Genomic DNA, 15511 nt, shown 5'->3' on the forward strand with positions numbered 1-15511 from the left:
ACCTCTGTTCCAGGACTGATGTATAGATGCAAATAAAACAAGTTACTCTTCTGAAAACATACCCAGCTGCCGTATCACTGATTTCATCTCTATTGGGAAACCAGCCTGCAAGGCCCCGGATATCAGCTATTGATTAGCAGAGAGATAACAAAATTTCTGTATTAATTAGAAGCTTTAGGCCCTGATCTTGCAGCTGACTGCATGCAGGCAAATCCTACACCTCAGTGGAGACTTCCACTGACTTAAATAGAGCCCTACTCAGATAAAGGGGTATGTCCCACCCATCCAATTGCAGGACTCGGGCCCTAAAGAGCATTTTCTGCTACCACCTTCCTCCTAGCTAATGGCTGAGTTTTTTTAACCTTACCCTAGTGGTCTAGCAGTGGTGGCAGGAGTGTTACCAACTCTTGTGATAGTTGGTGTTTTTCTTAAAGCCCCAGATCCCAGAATGATGGATTAGCTGAGAATCTCAGCTTCCATTAAAAAAAAACCAACCCACCCAAAAGTAAGTTTCTAGCCCTCCTGATTGTGGAAAAAAATTTGAAAACATGAAACCTAAAAACTTAAAATCTAGATGGCAACTAAAAGGTACTGGAATTTTTATATGTATTTTTAATATCTCATGATTTTGGGGGCCTGATGCATGATTTATGAACAGTTGGTGATACTGTGTTCCCAAGGTTTAATGCATTTCTTTGCCACACTTTTGTCTATCCACAGCAATCCTCCTCCCACTTCTCCCTCCCTCCCACCCCACTGACATGATACAATCTTCTTAAAGTACTTTTACTCACCTCTTTTATGTGGTCTCTCTTCATTTATGGCTCGCTATACAATGTTTAAGCAAATAAGTATTTACCCCAACAAAAGCTTATCAGTTGAACTCTGATGATGTATTCAGTGCCTGGGCACTATGTCTAAGCTAGATGCAACAAAGTTAAAGTATTGAACTGTGCAGAAAATGTAAAAGTTGGTCCCACTCTCCAGCACTCAACTACAGATTTTAAGATCTAGTGCCAATAAAGTGCAGTTTGTAGCACTCTCAGTTCTCATCCACTGTTAATTTTGTATGGTTGGTTTTCTGTCTGAATCAACCTGATATCACTTTAGGTCATCCTAGGCCTGCCTTGCATGGGCATTTTTGTTTTATATCTTCTGGGGCAACGACATTGGAAACTGATACTGTGCTAGTTGCAGGGAGACTGTTCGAATCTATTCACAAAACAGAAAAGTATGAATCACTTGTTAATGCCCATGTGGAAGACTATGTGCAGTACTGGGTTATACCACAGGAAGGATGTTACTGCCTTTGAGAGGATGTAGTTTTTAGGGAATACCAAGGTGTTACCAAGTCTATGTTAGGAGGAAAGATTAAAGGAATTGTGCTTCTTTTCCTTGGGGAAGAAGAGACTTTGAAGTGAACTCATTGAATGTTTAAAATCCTGGGAAGGGAGGAGAGAAAATTAACCAAAACTTTTAATATTTTGAGGAGAAAAGGGTTACACTGTAATGGCTTTAAAAAGCAGTGAACATCTTATTAAAATTAGGAAACTAGGGTTAAACAGCACTTGGGCAAAACTACTTCATGTAAAGGATAATAAATGAGCATACGAGCATTCATAAGGGAATAATACATTAGGGAAAGCAGAGAGAAGATAAATAAAAAAGGGCAGGTGTATTGGGATGAATAGCCTCTCCTGTTCCTAAAATTTCTTATGGTATGTTCTAACATCTAGAAAAACAATATACAAGATGAACTTCAAACTCTAAATAAACAATACATCACCCAGTGTTCCTTTCAATCATTAACACCTATAGTTTGTACAAAATATGCCTGGGATTTAATTGGTTACCATAGCACTTTCAGTGGATTATATCAGACATAACAGTTACACCGGAGATTAATATGGAAATATTTAGACTACTACAATATTGTAATACTGCACAATACATGTCCTAGGTGTCTCTCTCAATGGCACCCATATAAAAGTTCACTTCACATTTACTATTTTTTGTTTAAGTCTTGCAAATACTTTGTTTACAATGAGGAATCTCTCTCCTGGGAAACTATTACTTGTATTCAAGTTTCTCCTGCCAGTTCTATAGGCACAGTAAATTAAAGGGAATTTACCTCTATAACCATGTAATTTTATATTGATTTCCATGTGTTTCTTGTATTATTTGTGTCTTGCTTAGAAATTAGTTTGCCGCCTGCATTGCAGTTTCTTTGGGAAAGTTGCCTTTTTGTATTGTTGTTACCTTTTGTTAATGTGCCAGAGGCCTTAGGGTGCTGATATATTAAACTATATTATTACTCCCTTTTACAACTATATTATACTTTTGTTTGTCTCTGCTTTGTTTGTGAGCTAATCTTGAACCTCTCTCTGTGTGGTTGCTGAGTTGAATTTTTTGCCTTCTGATTATCTTATGAAAAGCAGTGGGCATAGCCTTCCAAATTCATCCATATTTGCACAAAGTTGTTTGCCCAAAGAAACCAGCAGCAAGTAAAGTAAACTAAATGTGGACTGCATCAAACAAAAACCTGAGGCAAAGTTCAAAATCTCCAGTAATATTAGGTCTATGAACCCACTAAACAAATTGGTGCTATGTATCAATGGGTATTGCTTTCTTTTAGTCAGGCTCTTTCTTTAGAATGGTCTATATCATTAGGTAGTTGTAAAGAAGAGTGGCCATGTCATTTTCACAGTGCATAGTTTAGTGTTATTTCAGGAGATTGCATAACACATTTTCTGATAGTCTATGTCATAGTCACAGAGGTAAGAGATGGAAATGAATGGCTAGATCACCTAGTCCTCCTACTTTTCCTGGAGAGTTATCCCCTAGTTTGTCAAGTCTAGCTTTAAATGACTCAAATGATGAACTGCATAAATGCCAACATGAGTTAATTTGTCATCTCTCACTGTATCCTGGTATGTTGCACAGAATCATGAGGCTAAAGCTGTTATGCTCTGCTGTGTCACTCACTAATTCAGAACCTGACTCTGCCTCTCTTACCTTGTTCTGCAAGTAGTCCCATTGAAATGGGACTTCCCATAAGGTAAGAAATTTTCCAAAGTGAGTAAGGGTGACAAAAATCAGGCCTTCGAGCATTAGACGCTACTACTGAGTTGATTTAATGTTTAGTTTTCTACACTCTTTGGTAAGAAAGCCCAATTTCAAATGCAGCCTCTCACTCCCCAGGCTGACCAGAACTGTGAATACAACAAAGGCAATATAACTCCTCTTATGGTGGGCAAGTGCTTCAAGAAATTCCACAGCAACCCCTCCAACTGATTACGGACTGTCTTTGACTGCCTCAAGATGGAGTCCTATTCAGGCCTGCTCAGCCTGTAGGATAGTAGCTCAGATGTAGGCTTTGAGGTTAGGAAGATTAAAGTAAGGGAAATGGAGGGGTTTTAGGTCTGTGCGAGGATGTGGAAGATATCTTCCCTAAAACAAAAAAAATTGGGCCAGATCCTAAGCCATTGTGAATTAACATAGCTCCATGGATTTCAGTACAATTGTAGTGATTTAAACCAGCTGAAGATCTGGCCCATTCATATATTTAAAGTCAGAAGGAGGACTACTATGATTATTTAATCTGGCCTCCTGCATAAAACAGTTCATAAAATTTCACCCAGTTTCAAGGATTGAGCCCAATAAGTTGTGGGTCAATTAGAACAAGTGATGAGGAATTTACCACATCCCTTGGTAAATTGTTCCAGAATTAATTATCCTCCCTTAAAAATAGGTGCACCATTTCCAGTTTGCATGTCTACCTTCAACTTTTGTTAATGTTTTGTTATGTCTTTAACTGATACAAGAGGACTCTTTAATCTAGCAGAAATCTTTTCACTATATGCATATAAATCATCAAATCATTTCTTAGCCTTCTATTTGATAAACTAAATGGATTGAGTTTTGTAAATTTCTGACAGTAAGATGTTTTCCAGACATGAAATAATTCTGTAGCTCTTTTTTCTTTTAAACCTTTTCCAATTTTTTAACATCCTTTTTGAAGTTTCAGAGGGGTAGCCGTGTTAGTCTGTTTTTAACAAAACAGCGAGAGTCCTGTGACACCTTAAAGACTAACAAATTTATTTGGGCATAAGCTTTCGTAGGCAGAAACCCACTTCGTCGGATGCATGAAGTGGAAACTTCAGTTTGATAGGTATATATGCACATGCAAGGATGGGTGAGTTACATCACAGTGAGGAGGGCAAGTGTTAATGAGGTAAATTCCATCAGGGTGGATGAGGCCGTTCACAACAGTTGATGAGAAGGTGTGAATGTCAAAAGAAGGAATGTTATTTTTTGTAGTGGGCTAGCCATTCCCAGACTCTATTCAGACCTAGTCTGATAGTGTCAAGTTTGCATATGAGTTCCAGCTCTGCAGTTTCGAGCTGGAGTTTGTTTTTGAAATGTTTTTGTTGAAGTTTGGCAACTTTCAAGTCTGTTACTAAGTGTCCAGGGAGATAGAAGTGCTCTCCTACACGTTTTTGAATGTTACTATTCCTGATGTCTAATTTGTGTCCATTTATTCTTTTGCACAGAGACAGTCCAGTTTGGCCAATGTACATGGCAGAGGGGCATTGTTGGCACATGATGGTGTATATTACATTAGTAGATGTGCAGGTGAATGAGCTCTTGATGGCGTGGCTGATGTGGTATTAAAGTGTGTACTGTAAAACTGGCACAGTATTCTAGTAGTGGTCTAAGCAATGCTGTATGCAGAGGTAATATCACCTTTATATTCCTACTCAATATTCTCCTGTTTATACATTCAGTTATCATAAACATTTAACCACAGCATCACACTGGGAACTCATGTTTAGTTGTTTGTCCACCATGACTCCTAAGTCCTTGTCAGAGACACTGCTTTTCAGGATATAGTCCTCCATCCCATACGTATGACCTACTGTGACATGTCTGTGCCTAGGGTAGCCCACCTAAAAATGCCAAGGTCAGGGCAGGCTGCAAAAGGAAAGCAGATTCTCCCAAACTGTGGCTAACAATGCAATTAGATTTCCCAACCAGTCCAAACAGTTCTCCTGATCCCTCATACTGGTTATCAAGAAGCCCCAAAAAAGAAATAAAAAGCCCCTTTTATTGCATTTCAGTCTCTGGCACCCAATTAGCAACTAGGTCCAGTAAAGAGTAAGTTATTAAAACTCTATTCCCTTTACCAAAAATGTTCTCCTGATCCCCAAAGGGTCAGCCACATTATCAAATCATTATAAGTTTGAATCTTACCCAAAAGATCATGCTGCCAGCCAATCCTTTAGTAATTAAAACTAAAGGTTTATTATAAAAGGAAATCAACAAATGAAAAATGTCAAATGGTCAAAGCAATCAGATCATAGAAATATAGATGATTAGGGTTGGAAGGGACCTCAGGAGGTCATCTAGTCCAACCCCCTGCTCAAATCATGATCCACCCCAACTAAATCATCCCAGCTAAGGTTTTATCAAAGTTTTCCAGAATCATTTGGCTTTAAGGTTATCTTTAGTGCATCACCTCTAAAAATGAGATTCCACCATCTTCCTAGGCAACCCATTTCAGTGCTTCACCACCCTTCTAGTGAAAAAGTTTTTCAGATTCATACAAAGGACTTTAAAGTCCATATATAGCAGATTTTCAACAGAATTGTGGAGTTTGCAGCTTGTACAGTTTTCTCTGGTGTATATCCTATACTTGGATGGATCTCAGTTCTTTGTTTCACAGCTTCAGTTGTAGATGAGTTGATCCAGAGGTAGGAAGCAGGAATGAAGACAAGATGGAGATGGTGCAGCTGCATTTTATAATCTCTGGTCTGCCATGTGGCTTGTTTCAACCACAAGCACATGGGCAGGGAAAGGCAATTGTAGTCCCCCTGACCACAGGCATGTCCCACTCCCTACATATCCTGATGACTCATAGGAGCAGTCCCGGCTTCTCTCCCTCCCTGGGCTCAGTGTAAAGGTAATGGCCCTCAATGAGTCATCAGTGCTGACACTAATCTGCCTGGGGGGGAGTGTGATCCAGTAGCACAGCACAAGTGTTTGGATACAGACATATATCACACATATCCATAACTTACAATCCAAATGTGACATATACACATAAACAATATTATCATCTTTAGCAAATTATATCCTTTCCAATGGTACCTGATATGGCATATCTCGTACAAATTGTTGTAATTTTGCAATATTGATATCAATAATATTATAAATGGTCACCACAATCCAGACAGCATCACACCTACATTATTTGTTCCCATGATATATGACTTTACATTTGGCTTTATTGTAATGCAAATTGTGTGATAACACCCTGCTCCTCAAGCAATCCATATTGCCTAGTCTCTTCATTATTCCCCAATCTTTGTGTCATCTGCAAACTTTATCAAGAGTGATTTTACATTTTTTTCCAGACCATTGATAACAATATTGAATAACACTGAATTGAGAATTGATTCCTTCCATAGGCCAGCTAATAAAAAATGTCATGCTCTATGAATTGCTGTATATAATTAAGAATGTAGTTATTCTGTCACTTCAAGGTGAATCAGGGTTGTGACAGGTATTACAAACCCATGCAGTATCTTTGGGAACCATTGTTTTAAATTTATGAATGATTTATGTATGATAGTGTTCTGCTCTATGGGGGAGGATTACCACACCTCTCCAGGAACTAAAAACAGTGGGGGGTGATTAAGGCATGCTACTAAACAGCTTGAGTGGTACCACCCCCTGGGATGGTTGCATATTCTGGTTCAAACTGGGTTTTCAGAGACCAAAGGTATATAAGGGCTGAGGTTAAACAGAATCAGGGTCTTCCTGTTGATTCAGCAAATGGACAGGACCTTGGTCCTAAGGGGACCCCAATCCTTGCTGAAAGGTTGGGAGGGATGTTGGCCTAGCACACTCCCCATGTGGAAGGTGGGTGGTATGTTTAGTAAGCATGTAAGAACTTATGTTGTTTTTTATGTCTCTGTAATGGTTTTGCCCTGTGAATAAATGTACTTTGCTTTGGAAGACCTATGTGGTACTTGTGACTGCTGGTACACGTTGGTCATTGTCCTTGGAGAGAAAGCACAGACCAGGTGCTGGCCTTTAGGCAGACTGACTTGCTGGGGATATCACAGAGTATGTCAGAGGATAGTACAGCCTTTAAATCCCACTCTGAAGGAAGTGGGACAAGAGTGCCTGCTCAGAGACAAGTGACAGTTGGAGACTTGAGATCTTACTGGGCACCCCTGAAATGCACAAATGGATGGGGAATACCCTGAAACTGTGAACGTGTGTTACATGAGGATAATAATGTGAATTAAACATATCAGTTTATATCTCATCTGCAGTGTAACAGCCTTACTTACTTTGTTGGTGTTGAACCAGATCGGGACATGTAGAGCAATATAAGGAACAGAAATACCACAAATGCAGCAAGTCCAACCCAAAAGGATATGACAATTGAATCTGTTAAAAAAGAAAAAAGTGTGCTGTATCAATGATATAGTATCAGATAAAAAATGTGCAGATAAAACTGATGATCTTGAAGCATTTTATACAATTTAATTAATTAAACTTCACACCACCACTGAACGGTATTGGTCTCTCTATTCAAGATGGGGAAACTGAGGCACAACTTGGTTAAGTGACTATCCAAAGTCATCTAGCAAGCCACTGTGTGGTATATCTGGGAATGACCTAAAGCATTCCTAATTCTAGCTCCCTGCTCTAATCACTAGGATGACCAGCACTACATATATATTTGGGGAAGCAACATATTGCACTCCAGAGGGTTGTGAGAATTTTATCCATGTGCAGATTTCACAACTCAGTTCCTACCACAGAATCACAGACACCAGTGCATGCCCAGTTATTTTAAAGGAAAACTGCATCCATATTGCTCAGCCTAACTGTCTATGAGGCAAATTCAGCCCTTCGATGCATGACTACACCACCTGTTGAACTCAGTAGGAGCTCTGTGAATGTATTCAAAGGATGGAAGTTGGCCCTTCAATTCTTGCCACCCAGGAATTTTAAAATTGATCTTTCAGAGTCTAAGGATGGAGGGAACAGTTTGTTGAAAAGTGATGTCACTTTTAAGCCTAGCAATGTGTCAGTCCAAAGGAAAATTCAGTAAAGTAGCTTTGGCGCTTAACCATCTAAGTGTGTTTAATATTTAGATTGCATTTCTAGGAATGTTCTTTTCTGGGGTCAGTGTGGAACTGCGCTACCCAGCCTTCATATTGTGGGTTGCCAGGATAGAACATCTGTGAAGTGCAATGAATTTATAAGCAGATGCTAATGACTATTGAGGTGAAAAGCAAGATTCATTGACTCAACAGGCAAAAATTTACTAAGATAAAATAAACTTTTAACTCAAAGAACAAAAAACATTGATGGTAGCTGAAATAAACTCAATATGTATGATTACATGCTTCTACTGAAAACATCTAGAAAGTATCAGCAATTAGAGCCATTAATTAATTTATTGGGGGTACGCATTTTATTCCCTTTTAACCTAACAATCTAAAGTTAGAGCTCACCTATTAGGATTCTTATCAGACAGGTGAGGTTTGGGCACATTGGTGAATAACAGGACTGTGCAAAACAATTGCAAGAAAATTCCAAGCCTACCAGTGTTTTAACTCATTTTGGTTTTCATTGTGAAAGCAAAATTCAATCCAGGTTTAAAGAAGGAATTGTCAAGTGGAGTTGAGGCTTGGAGTTTTGACCCAGATTCAGGATGCTGCACAATTCCATCAAAAGACACCTTCCAGGACATGAGGAGGTACAGAGCACATATAAAATGTAGTCCCCTGAAGACTAAAGGTGGAGAAGCAGCCATCTACAGAACCTCTGAAGATCCCATAAGTGTGAGAAACAGAAATATTAGACAGAGGAAGAGGGGATTGTAGAGCACTGGCATGGCCCCTCTCCCCAATAACTGTGAAAGGGGTGGAGGGGCTCTTGTATTGGGAGAGACAGGGTGTACATATTCCAAGCAAAACTCAAGGACTTGAAATGATGAAAAATAGTGTGAACTGCATATAGCCATTTGGATTCATTAAATCCCACATAAATCAAAACTAGGGAGGAGGAAGGGGAAGAGGGTGTTGTCCATCTTCAGTAAGTAATAGTGTTATTCATGGAACTCATTGCAGCCAGTCAAGATGCAGCTATTTACATATGTAATCCAGGAGGATGCTATTGCTCCAGATCTAAGGGTTGTTTTTTCAATTCTTGGGAGATAACAGTAGAAACTTCCTGACTCAGCCTCTCACAAATTGGGATTTTCTTCTTTTCTGTAACAATGGACCTTATTCTAACAGTTGATAAAAGACTTTTATATTACTATATTTTACACTGGCCTTTTATAACTAGATTACAGGGTCAGTCTAGTTAATTATTATGATTTTAGTAAAAAATGGGTAAAACTGCCCAATGCTATTAATAGAAAGAAAAATCTTGGGGTAATTCACTAAAATGATGCATCATTTCTCTTGCCCTCGTGGCTGGATTCAGATTCATCAGTGAGAAAAGCTCAGCACTGTAATGTGTTATTAATATTGGACCAAAGGAACAAAAGCTAGCATTAAAGTTAACCTGCATAGGAGAAAAAAATCAGCTGTTCCCTTTTTTGCTTTGCTTTTTTCAAGTTGGAAATTCAGGTTTAGTCAACTCTAGAACATAGGTGACTAGAAAACTAGTGATTTTATGACATTTCACAAGACTGAAGCCCAGATGCAGCAACACACTTAAGCATGTGCTTAACTTTGTCTATTCCTATTTATTAAACCACTTAAGCATGTGCTTAATATAAGCCTGCATGTGAGGCCCATTGGCTTCAAATTTTATTTCAAGTTAAGAACATATTTAAGTGCTTTGCTGAATCAGGGCCATAACTCTGTCACTCTGATGGAAGTGAGGGGTCAGGGCCAGATTCTTAGGTGCTCTACAGTCCCATTTTTGCTGGTCCAGCAGTGCAAAGGGGTACAGCTGGTTTAAGGCAGCAGTTGAGGATTCCTCTAGTGTAAGGTAATCCTCAATTTTACCCATCCCTCCAGCACCAGCACAGGGAGCATTCCATGGCAAGGCCAGAGCACAATTGGAGCTTAAGGACCATTATCTGCCAACACAAGTTAGCAGCTGTCACAGATCAGAGCAACTGCATCTGTATTTCCCCTCAGAGGTCCAGCAAGGGCATCCACTCTCAAGCTTCCAGTTCCCCAGATGTTGCCTCTCTTGAGTGGAGACATGCATCCCTGACTTCACTGTGTTATTCCCAGCACAGACAAGTTGCTCACAGACACTTGTTTGCTTTCTCTTTAGAGATGGATAAGCATAGGCATAGTTTGACTTCTATATTTGGGGAGGGGATCTCCAGTCAGGCCAATGGGGCTGCATGTGTGTGGGGGGGGGGGGAGGGGGGGAGGGCGGCAAATTCCGCATCTGCCCCAGGCTTGCAGTTTTGGGGTGCAACACCTTCTGACCCCCCCAAACCTACACCTGTGGTTAACAGGCGTAATTGCTATACTCATAATTTACCATACAGCACTTCCTATGCAAGCCTACTTTATTCATAAGGTAAAAAGCATTACAGAGAAAACACATTAAAAACAATAAAAGAACCAACACACATGCTAATATGCTTACTAGAGTTCCCCTTAACATGGATTCTGGCAGGAGCAGTTCTTCAGCTTTCCCACCCAGGGAGATTCCTTGTGGTTACAAGTTCACCACAGCTCCAGCTCAGAACAAGTACCCACACCTTCCAACCCTATTCTAAGGATTAGGATTCTCTGTGGACAAGGAGTCCTGTCCACTTGCTGGATCAGGATGAAGGCCCTGAGCTAGTTTAAAACGAGGCTATTTATCCAAAAACCCTTTCTTTGTCTGCTAGTCCCTAGAGAATCCAGTTTGCACTGGTATACGCAAACCTCCCTAGGGAGATGGCTTCAGAGGGCTGATAACGGAGGAAATATATTAGCATTGCCCTCCCTCTAGAGAAGGTACATATCATTCCACAAGAAACATACACTATTGTATTTTAATACAATGTACCTAAAGGTATTAAACCTAATTCATTAAGGTTTAAATTAATTCAATAAAGTTTATTTAGGACATAGCAGGATACTGTCAGTCTGTCACAGCAGCTCTCTAACCTGTGCCAAGGCGGTTCAGCCCCTAAGATTAGCAGGGGCTGAAAACTGATGTATAGCCACTTATGCCTCCAGCCCTTCCCAGGTGCACCACGTATAGCTCTGGAGGCCAAGCCCAGGATTTTTTAAATTTTACAGTTTCAATATTATCAATTACTTTGCACTACAAAGAGTGTTTCTTGTACTGCTGTTATACAAATAAGCAAAAGTCTTTCAAGACTTATCACTTATTCCTGGTAGACTAGATTATTGATGACAATGTGAAAAGTTGTTTTACCCTTTAATACTGTACATGTATATACCAAAATTTCTTTGGTAACAGTAAGCTAAACAGGAACCAGTAATGTCCATAATAAAATCTTTTTGTCTTTTGTCACTTAACCATAAATTCCACCACATATTGGTTTTAAATTCATCCCTGGTGAATTTATCCTTAGCTTCATCCTACAGAAGCCAATGGAGTTACACTAGGAATGAATTTGACCTATCATATTAAGTAATAATTTAAGATTAAGATTACATTAGAATTGCATTTTGAGTAATAAACATTAATTTTCTCCAAGTGCAGTTAATATAATTGGATAAAGTGAATGACATTTTATTTTTTCCATCAACTGAAAATAAATATCAAAAGCTAAAGGAATCTATGATTCATACAAGCACATGGTCGTAGGTTTTCACACCACCCAATCATTCCCATTATAATGCATTATTTTTATTATGGTGATAAACATCAATTTGATTAGTCAGAGATGAATGTCAGATAAAAGAAAGGGAAAAAAAAGGTATGTTGTTACTGGCTAATTAAAATTTAACTTCTTTTCTTATTTTTTTTATTTTATTTTTTTTTACGATCTAAAAACTTACATACATTTTAATGTAAGCCTGGTATTCCATGAAGAAAACACAACCATTACTGACAAAAAAATCTATATACAAAAATAACGTTTTGTTACCCTATTATGCAAACAGAAGTACACCAAACTACTGATAAGTATTTCAGAATAGGCTTCCACTTAGTGAATTGTTAAAAAAAAAAAAAAAAATCTGTCTTTCCAGTTAGATGGGTTAATATCAAAATCTTTCTAAAAATATACACTGTACAGTAAATGAAATAATATTGCAGTATTAGTATCAACTGCCATTAGAACCTAATCAGTATTGAGAGCGGTTGGAAATACAGATAGTCATTTATTCAAATTATATATATATATATATATATAACGCAATATAGTCTATACTACAAAGAGAAACCCATGATAGTGAAGATATTAAGGGAGATTATTCAACCTATTTTGTTCTTATCTAACTCTTCACATACTACACAATACTTACATTTATTAGCCTTCAACTTTCTTTCATCTACAGGAACTGGATCCAAATAGTCCCAGTAATATTCATAAGACCAATAATACTCGGATGAGTTTGTTCTGATAGCCATTTCAACAGTGCATTTTAATCAGTTCAGAACTCCAATCTAATACTCTTTTATTTTTCACTACACTTCAGTGTCCTCAGATAGAGATTGCATAACTGATGCCTGTGTAAATCATTCTGGAAGTCCTCATATCCTGCAACTCAAGGACTGCCTAAATACCAGAACCATTTAGCAGAAATGAATGTCAGCCTATGACAGACACTTAATACCAAGCTTAGAAAGTAATCCTCTGTTGCTGGTGGGCAATTATGTGCTAGCTATTTCCTACCCTGTTTCGTATTGATATGGATGTCAAGTAAACAGTAGTAGAATGGACAAAAGCCAAACTGAGTTATAAACTATTCCCAATGAGTAACTAACAACTGTGATTGCCCTCAGCATGAGACATTTTCTTGACCCACCGAAAAGAGCTTTACTAAAAATTAATAATGACTGTATTATACATATACCCTAGAGGGCCTGATAAATTATTCCTTACATAAAAGACGATATTGGAACAGTTGTACATTTTGTATCAAATATTTTAAATGATTCGCCTTGACATCAGCCATCCTCAACAACAACATGATGTAAAAACAGACATCAGGCAGGATTTAAATAGAACAGATTCGGTGCTTTCAACAGCAATCTTTGAAATGCCTACACAAATAGGTATGTGCATACTCAAACCATTTTAGTAGAAGAGAAATTACTAACATTAACAAGAAGACGGATCCCCCATCAGTTTTAAACTGTATTCCTTAGAACTAGGTGATACATCAGGGTTGTCCCAGTCAGAGTTGGCTGTTTGTTCAGGCTCAGGTCCCAGAAAACTTCATCTCAAAAGACACAATATCTGGTGATAGGAGTTTGATAATGACTAAATGTGATATATGAATAGTGTCAGATTTTTCCTTTCGATAACTGTGTAGCGTAGGGTCTATAAACTATCATCTCTAAAACAGACACAATGCAGAGGAGCATTTGTTGTCAACCTGAAGCAGGAATCACAAATACAGCAGTAGGAGGCAGATTAGTTTAAATTAAATCTGTCACTTTCAAAAAGTACTACACCTACTTGTTTATCTTACGTACTTATATAGTCCCCATCACCACAGGTAAGCATCCCACAATCTTTAATGTATTCAGCCCCACAACACACCCCAAGAGGTAACATTATCTGCATATTACAGATGGGTTACTGAGGCCCAGATTCATAAAGGTATTTATGCTCCTAAAATTCATTTACATCAATGGGAGTTAGGTGCCTAAATACCTCTGAGGATCTAGGCTAGACAGATTAAGGTCTAGTCTATACTTAGATTGACCTATCTATGTCGCTCAGGGTTGTGAAAAATTTCATGTCCAGAGCACTGTAGTTTGGTTGACATAACCCCTGCTCTGGACAGTGGTAGGTAAATGGAAAAAATCTTTTGTTGACCTTACTACCCCTCTTGGAGAGGTGGATTAATTACATTGGAGGAAAACCCCCATTCTGTTGATGTAGGAAGAATATACACTACAGTACCATTGCTATAGCGCCACAGCTGTGTGCTGTAGCATAGACATACCTTATGTGACTTGCCCAGAGTCACACAGGAAGTCTGTGGCACAGCAAGAATTGAATGTATGCCTCCCGCAGCCAGGCCAGAACTCTAACCACTGACCCATTCTTCCTCGACAATCTCCCTACCGATTTTTTTGAGTTTACAATCATACTATCCTATCTTTAAGCTGTTTTCTTGCTCCTGCTGCTTTGTGAAAGGCCCACATAAACAGGGGAAACAGATTGACTGTAAAGGAGCAGTGAAAGTGACTTTGAACAAAAGCTGCATCGAATGCTTGAAGCACTCAGAAAAAGAAAGAACAGAGATAATTATTTTCCTGCTAATGTCTTTAGTTACAGTAAAGTAATTGGTACAAAAGAAAGCAAAAGCAAAATTCAAAAGTTTGATCTGTTCTTTTTAACTAGGTTTTCTTCTGTCAGGCCTGTTTTTTCACCCCCCAATAGTAAGGCTCTGGTCTTGCCCCGCTGAGCTTAGTTAGCAACATGTGAAAAACTGCCTACAGACATTCTTCAAATAAGCCAGAGGACACCAGTGCTTTATGCATACTAGTGCATATTAGATTACACTCTGCTTAGGAGGGGTAGAAAAACTAACCTAACATTTATATTGCACCACCAGCCCCAAAATGCCAGCTTATTTGATGGGAAAAACAATGTTTTTCCTTCAGCTTAATGGCTTGCTCACAGCTTCTTCATGGCTCCTTTCTTTGCTCCAATGGCTGCTGGGCTGCTTCTGGACCCACTTAGGGTATGTCTAGACCCTTAGATTCTTCCTACTGACCATTTCCCCCACAAACTTCACCTTCCACCCCAGGAGACCCACTTCTGCAGCTGGCCTGGATCCTGCCTGCCCAAAGTTTGCTGCTGAGCGCAGCTGAGAAGCAAACACAGAAGGGAAGGCTAGGAGCCATCTACCTGAAGATGGCAGGATTAGGGAAAACGCTGCTGTAACAAGATTACTGCTGTCGGGCCAGTGCTGTTCATAGCTGACAAGAGACATGGGTAAAACAACGTGCCTCCTAAAAAACCCTCACAAGCCCACACATTGCTCCTTCCCAAATCCGTCGATCAGTCCAGCGCAGGATCTCTCCTTCAGCCACGCTTGCCCTTCACAAGCGCTACATGGAGGCTCGACTCCCACAACTGTCAGTTGAGAGTGGCAGAAGGTGGGTGAGGTGGGCTACAGCCTCTGCTAACATAACCCCGGCCAGTCACCCCAGTGACAAGCCCCGCCCCGCCCCGCCCCGCCGGGCCTGTGCCAGCGCCGATCCCACCTTCCGCGCGACTCAGCCGGCCGCAGGGGGCGCCTGGGAGAGACCGACGTTACTCCCGGCAGCCCTGAACACAGCAGCTACCGCAGAATCTCTGGCGCAG

At 39.5% G+C, this 15511-nt stretch overlaps 1 long non-coding RNA gene across 2 annotated transcripts in view; it reads right to left on the reverse strand.

Annotated features, from left to right (window-relative positions):
* The window catches only part of LOC137164673 (uncharacterized), a 31247-nt gene extending 15743 nt beyond the window's left edge, over positions 1–15504 (reverse strand). The window contains exons 1-2 of one of the 2 annotated variants that reach the window (XR_010923153.1): positions 15412–15504; positions 7362–7461 (exon numbers count right to left, since the gene is read on the reverse strand). This is a non-coding gene — a long non-coding RNA (uncharacterized lncRNA). Of the gene's footprint in view, positions 1–7361; positions 7462–13287; positions 13378–15411 lie in introns of those variants that run through there. The other variant, XR_010923154.1, reaches the window with a different exon arrangement.
* Positions 15505–15511: the final 7 nt, after the last annotated feature.

Source organism: Emydura macquarii, unplaced genomic scaffold (genome assembly GCF_026122565.2).
Source record: "Emydura macquarii macquarii isolate MOO-44397 ecotype Brisbane River unplaced genomic scaffold, CSIRO-AGI_Emac_v2 contig_2681, whole genome shotgun sequence".
Classification (NCBI taxonomy): Eukaryota; Metazoa; Chordata; order Testudines; family Chelidae; genus Emydura; species Emydura macquarii.